At 33.0% G+C, this 7,565-nt stretch overlaps 1 long non-coding RNA gene across 1 annotated transcript in view; it reads left to right on the top strand.

Moving 5' to 3' along the window:
* Nucleotides 1–6,367, top strand: part of LOC144963780 (uncharacterized) — an 18,152-nt gene extending 11,785 nt beyond the window's left edge. Inside the window, exon 3 of the long non-coding RNA XR_013643708.1 lies at nucleotides 5,484–6,367. This is a non-coding gene — a long non-coding RNA (uncharacterized LOC144963780). The remainder of the gene's footprint in view (nucleotides 1–5,483) is intronic.
* Nucleotides 6,368–7,565: the final 1,198 nt, after the last annotated feature.

The raw sequence follows: 7,565 nt of genomic DNA, 5'->3' as shown, positions 1-7,565 counted from the left end.
CCTGATCGCTCAGTTTGTGGAACACTCGCTTCACACGCAGCATAGGGATCGAGTCCGATCCCTGGTGAAGTCGAGATTATTTTCTAATCACCATGTACACCTATAAGTGATTGGGTAGCTGGGTCTGTTAGATCTGGCGGAAATACTTTGCGATAGACTTTATCTTCCTATCTAAAGGGTAGCAAGTAATTGCTAATATCTGTTTCACGCTATAGAAACCAGGGTAAACTCCTGCTCCATGGAACTAATGACGGAATGATTACTTTAAAAAAAAACAACTCTAAACTAATATTCAAATTATGTTGTCTATAAATAGCGATGTCCTCGCAGAAACAAACTCCTGCGTCACTTCCATACCCATTCATTTCCTTCTCTGTCAATACCAGCCGTGAGTGGTTTCCATTCAGTCCGTGTAAGCAAATAATGAATCATTAATAAATTCCCCTAAACGATATTATTACGCACATATTTTGTTACAGCGTGTTGTATTTTTTAGAATGGATAGTATCCATTTTAATGAGATATAAAATGAATGAAGTGCACGTCACTCTGCTCTGAGTTATTGTGTTTATACCACTAGTTGGGACTTCGTTTTTGTTTGTATTGAAGGGTTTTACGGCTTGCCACACATTAAGGTCATTTCAGCGCCAGTAAAAAGGAAAAAAAAACAAAACAAACAAACAAACAAAAACAAAAAAAAAAAAAACAAAAAAAAAAACAGCAAAACAATCTGGAATAGTAAAAAAAAAAGTTATAGATTTACAGAAAGCACACGAGAAAAGGTAAGACAAAGGGGAAGGGTTCAAATTAAAGGGAACAGATGTAGATTCCAAGAGCACGCTATCAGTGTACTTAGTTTGAGATAACCTACAAGTCTCGTCCAGACACAAACACAGGTCCTCACGAAGAGAAATACACTCAAATGTTTACAAACCATTATATATATATATATATATATATATATATATATATATATATATATATATATATATATATATATCTCAAGGATTACTAATCAGTATAGTTGTCCTTGATATATATATACATATATATATATATATATATATATATATATATATATATATATATATATATATATATTAAAAAATGCAACAGTACATATCAGCGAGATGATTTACAAGAAAAGAAAATATCATCTCACAAGACTTTAATATAAATTTGACCGCTTCCCTCCCAATCAAGGACTCCGGTCAGGACAAGGACAAAACTAAGTCCTTCACGAAGTCCTAGGTTTAAGAGTTTTTGACGAAATGAGGGTCATTTTAATCAATTGATATTTGAAGAACGAGTTTTTCTGTCCAATTTTTTGTGTGCGTGTTTTTCAGAGCCCGGCAGGTTAGTTGTTATTCAAAATCTACTGCCAGGAGCACTTTTAGATGATCAGAAGGGCATTAAAATTGTCTGCTAGCCGCTAACGATATCAGGATTAATTGAATATCTACCACAATTCTAGTTTTCTGACACCCATAAGGATAATAATAGAATTCATCATCATTATAAATAATGAGTTCTCATTGCTCTCTCTCTCTCTCTCTCTTTCTCTCTCTCTCTCTCTCTCTCTCTCTCTCTCTCTCTCTCTCTCCCTCTCTCTTCTCTCTCTCCCCACCATTTTTATAATATCCCATTTTACTTTTTCTTTTATTTTTATTCTTTATTTATTTATTTCCTTTGTTTGTTTTGCTTTGTTTATAATTACGGTACTGTATTATTATTGATTGAAAAAAATACGATAAAACAAAACAAACCCTTCTACAATTTCATAACGTGACTTTTTAACTTTCAAAATACATTGTCAATTGTTACTACGTGATCAGTTTCTGTAGCCTCTGGCCTTTTCTGCACAACAGTGTGTGTGTGTGTGTGTTTGTATGTGTGTGTGTGTGCGTGTCTGTGTGTCTGTGTGCGCGCGCGCCCGTGATTTTGTGTGCGAGTGTGTGTGTTTCATCATGCTCAATACACTTCACATTGCTTAATGTATTCCTTCAATGGCCAAAACCAGCCAAATACATTTCTTACAGTAACCCAGTCTCTTGATGGGAGGCCCCCTTATTGTTTTCTAGCATTCATACAACATCCATCACTGCCTCAATAACACTTTTAGAGGCGTCATGTCTTATCCTACTGTTACAAATTTAATAGATATACAGTGGAACCTCCTGATTACGACACCTCCGAATAGCGACAACCTCCTGATAACGACATTGACCCGTGGTCCCAATTTTTTTTCTATTTAAGATCAGTAAAAAAAACCTCCAAATAACGACGCACTTTTTGATAAAACCTCCGAATAACGACATCGTTTTGGCGATTTTCGGCAGTTTTCGTAGATATCTGATACTAAAAATACCGAGTATGAGTACTCAAAAGTTTATAAAAACGATTCCTGCTTGAACCAATGAGAACGCAGCTTTTTTGACGAATCTTGGCTGATATGCATTAATAAAAACCAAGGTATAATGTAAGTGTAAGCAAGTAAACACAAAATCTTGGAAAATGTGATATTATGTGGTGATCGAAATAATAGTAGTAGTAGTAGTAGTAGTAGTAGTAGTAGTAGTAGTAGTAGTAGTAGTAGTAGTAGTAGTAGTAGTAGTAGTAGTAGTAGTAGTAGTAGTAGTAGTAGTAGTGTTTTTGTGGGAGGAGGAGGAGGAATTTTATCTAACTCGCAGCGTCCGAATTACCTGTTTTTGTTTGTTTTAAAGGGTTTTACAGCGCTTGTGACACATCTATGTCATATCAGCGCCAGTAAAAAGGAAGAAAATTGGATAGTAAAAAACATTCTAGATTTACAACTGAAATGACATAAGAAAAAGTAAGACAAATGGGAATGGTTTAAATAGGGAAGAGATGTTGATTCCAGGAGCACACTATCAGTGTACTCAGTTCAGATCACCTTAAAGTCTCATCCAGACACACGCACAAGAACCCTCTAAGAGGAATACACTACAAAGTTTTGTTTGTTTTGTCAATATTAATAAAAACTGGTCCCGCGGACCTTACCACGCCCACTTTGTCCGCCATCTTGGAAACCTCTAAATAACGACACCTCCGGATAACGACATAAAAACTCGGTCCCGTGGCATGTCGTTATCGGGAGGTTCCACTGTACATTTTTTTTCAAAAATCCTTTTATTGATCCCCAAGGGGACATTTGTATTTAGGGTCTTTTCCAAGGGAAGACTGGAATAACCCAGGTGTCAGCCGCAGTGAAGCGCCGCAAAGTGAGTTAGGGCTAGGTGACTTGCTCAATGCCACACAACGAGGCGGGTAGTCGAACTCGGTACCTTTTGGGTACGAAGCAAAGACCATACCGCTGAGCCACGCTGCCCCCAATATTGCGCTATATAAAAGTTTATTTATTTATCTATTTATTTTGGGGTTTTTTTTTTCCCTTACCATGTGCCACAATTCTAACGTTCACTGAAAAAACGCGTATTTAAAATTTTGGCCCTCATATATCGCAAAACTCTCAAATCTGGGTCTTCACTGATCATTTTAATCGATCGATCTCTGATGGACGGGTGTTCTAGCTAATATTAAAAAAAAATTAAATACGCGTTTCCCCAGAGTAGTGCAATATTTTGTTGGCCCCCCAGTCTTAGTGACCCCTTAAAGAAAATTTACTAGCCACTTTTTATTTGTACCACTTTCCATGTAGTCAGGCCTCACCTCTCGACAACTTCCTTCCTTTTCTACCTACTTCTGCCACGTTCCTTGATGACCAAGAGTGGTGATTGAGTGAGAGGGTATTTTTTCCGCACTAAAATCTCTTGGGAAATTATAATAATAATAATAATAATAATAATAATAATAATAATAATAATAATAATAATAATAATAATAATAATAATAATAATAATAATAATAATAATAATAATAATAAAAGGGCCATTCAATTTGAACCAAATTAGGAAATAAAAAGGGCCGTGAAGAGCCAACGACCCCAATTAGAACTCTTATTCGAGAAATATGCCAGGTCCGACATTTTGGTCTTCCGTGCAAACACGCAAATACCAATTCGACCTGATTTTGAATTCATTGTGTGACCAAATCTATCAATTAACAGTCAACCAACCGATCAATCAATCACTCTATCTGTCTATCCATCTATGAATCTACCAATCCACCTATCTATCTATATCTATCTATCTATCTATCTATCTATCTATCTATCTATCTATCTATCTATCTATCTATCTATCTATCTATTTATCTATCTATCTATCTATCTATCTATATATATATATATATTATATTATATTATATATATTTTATATATATATATATATATATATATATATATATATATATATATATCGACCCTATCTATCTATATATCTATTTGTCTATCCTTCTATCTCTTTTATAAAGCGTACCCCAAATCTCTGTACGTGGTCCTTGTTATTTACTATATCCACTCAAGCATTGCAAATTTTCACAGAGCATGGCATGCAATTTCACTTTTACCCCGACGAGGCCCAAATTTACAATTCAAATATTTTATCAAATCTCCCTAAACGTGTGACTTACACAGAAGGATGTTTATCGGTAGTTAAAGATCGAAGGATTTCAATTAAATCAAAATTAAGCGATAAGAAAACTGTGATTATGCTCTGGGAATTTTAAAAAAGAATGGGCGTAAAGTCGCACAATCCACTGCCATTTTTAATATCAATGGACATGGTGTATGATCTAGCAATGTTGTAAAACATTAGGTGTACTTATTGAAAACGATCTCTCTATGTCTTATCATGTTTATCTTTGTAAATCTTTGAATTATCAACTTAAAAGAAGTTCACCGATCTATCCAAAATTACCAAACGTTCTATCACGAATAGATTATTGCAATTCTCTACTTTAGGCATATTTTCTGATATAATTTTAAAACTCCAGATAATCTAAAAGAGTGTCGCTAGATTGGTAACCAAATAAAAAATCTTGCGCACGTTCTTCTTTTAAAGACATTGCGTGTGCGCGTGCACCTCCCCTCCCCCCCCCCCCCCCAATATATATATATATATATATATATGCATATACACATACACCCCTCCACACACACACACACACACACACACACACACACACACCCATACACACAAATTAAAAATAAAAATAAAATTGACAGATAAAAAAAATGTGACCACGTTCAAAACAATTAGAAACGAACATATTTACGCAACAACATACTATTATATAACAAAGAGGGAAAAATTAAAGAGAAACAGCAATAGAGTAAAAAATAATGTTATAATGTTCTTATGAGCTTCACATGAAAATTATAGCTTAACATGACAATTATTATTTTTTAATGTAAAAATCACCAAACAAACAACAAACAAAAAATGCCAAAAATCGAGGCTGCGACAAAACCTTGATGCTAGATAAAGGTCCTCATCCTAAATATTTAACTTGTTTGCATTGGATTAAAACTTGTTTCTACGTTTTTTCCCCCCAACAACCAGGTCGCCCACAAACAAACGATCAGCCATGGATCTAGCTTGGATGCAAGTCTACAACATCTGCGATGCAGACAAAAATGGTTCATTTAACAAGAACGAACTGGAATGTGTTCATCGTGTACTTTTGATACTGTTTACTGGATAGTAAGAAAAAGAGAAATAAATTTTGTAAACATTAATTTATTGTCTGATTAAATAACTATTTTCAGATAGAAACAAATATTGTTATGTTATTAAGCTTTAATCGTTTTGGCATGTCTTGCCTCCAGAGATGTGCTATAAATTTAGACTACCATTATCATTTCAAATCATAATATATTATTTACAGAAACCGACTGCATAGTGATTAAAATAATGATCTTTGTTCTGATAGGTTATATTGACACTGAATCTAGTCAAACCACTTTATTAAAGACAGCCTTTTGGTAATACTGATCCCAAGAGTCGCGTTGAAAGCTAATCAGATGCCACAAGAATTTAGTGGCATATCAATTGTAGCGCTGGATATCAGGTTAAGCGTATAACAATGCTGATCAAGAAGTTAATGACACCAACGCTGATCCAAGGGACATAACTGTATCAATAGATTAAACTGTTCCCATCAAACACGTGTTGTGTCCCTTGAATTAAAAAAAAAACATTACGAAAGTAGGCTTATGTAATAATAAATACATAAATAAATAGATAATTAATTAAATAAGTATATAAATAAATAAGTAAATAGATAAATAAATAAATAAATAAATAAATAAATAAATAAATAAATACCGTAATTAAATCGGTAATGAAGCTGAAATTTCAAAAATCTACTTTTTTAAAAATGAATAACGGTAATTAAGGAAAGCTACGTCCTATAACATAAGTTACATTTCTTTTCTTTTACGTTATTATACCACTAAATAAACCTTTAAAAACAATTATTATATGAGTTTTGTAATTATTTTTTGCTGAAAAATTATATATACGTATTCTAATATATAATGGTAATTTTTTTCACACTTTCCACAACTCATATAACCCATCCCATCTAATAAGGATGTATGTTATGTTAGTATGGAATCTATTTATTCACCTCCACCCCCCTCTTTTTCTCCTTCCCTCCTCCTTCGTTTCTCCTTCTCATATTCCTCCCCCCTTCATTCCTCATATTCCTCCTCTTCTTCTTTCTCTACTACGTCTGGATGTTTGTAGGAATTTTACGACGATTGCAGCACTTTAACTTTAAGGTCATTTCAGCGCACTGAATAGGAAGATGATAGAATATTGAACTTATATTTGATATACGTAGCCACATTTCAAGGCACTAGAGAAACATGTAAAACAAACAGGAAAAGTTCTAAAGGATAGCAAGCAATAACAATATTTCATGCTATAGAAACCAATATAAACTTCAGCTCCAATAGCTTAATGGCACTGAATAACTACTTTATTTATCCTTTCTAAACACCTAAAAGTCCCACACTGAAACTGCCTTAGAATCTCTGCATAAATGGTATCACTTAAATTGGTTACAATAAAATAAGCAATGAGCAAATGTAAATGCAAACAGCTTTGTACAAGAACAAAATACCAAACACAGAAAGTTTCGGGGATCACAACCCTTCTTCATCCAATTAAATAAAACAATGAAAACATTAATACATCACTTCAAGTTCAAGACAGTCGGCAGAAATTGAGATGGTACGAGCCAACAAGACGTGACAAATAACTTTTCTGGCGTTTGCCTGGAATTTAAGTTAAAGTGATGCATTACTGGGTTTTTTATTTACCGTAAAAAGGGTTTTGAGCCGGAAACGTTCCGTGTTTGGTATTTTGTTCTTTTTCGATTTCGTTTTTTACTGTTTACAGTCCACATCAACTAGCAGCTTAGTATCACTACACATAATAATAATAATAATAATAATAATAATAATAATAATAATAATAATAATAATAATAATAATAATAATAATAAATAATAATAATAATAATAATAATAATAATAATAATAATAATAATAATAATAATAATAATAATAATAATAATAATAATAATAATAATAATAACAATAATAATAATAATAATAATAATAATAATAATAATAAT

Source organism: Berghia stephanieae, chromosome 2, assembly GCF_034508935.2.
Source record: "Berghia stephanieae isolate SIO BIC M18660-M18661 chromosome 2, UCSD_Bste_1.3, whole genome shotgun sequence".
Taxonomy (NCBI): domain Eukaryota; kingdom Metazoa; phylum Mollusca; class Gastropoda; order Nudibranchia; family Aeolidiidae; genus Berghia; species Berghia stephanieae.
This window is presented reverse-complemented; position numbering and strand designations above follow the sequence as displayed.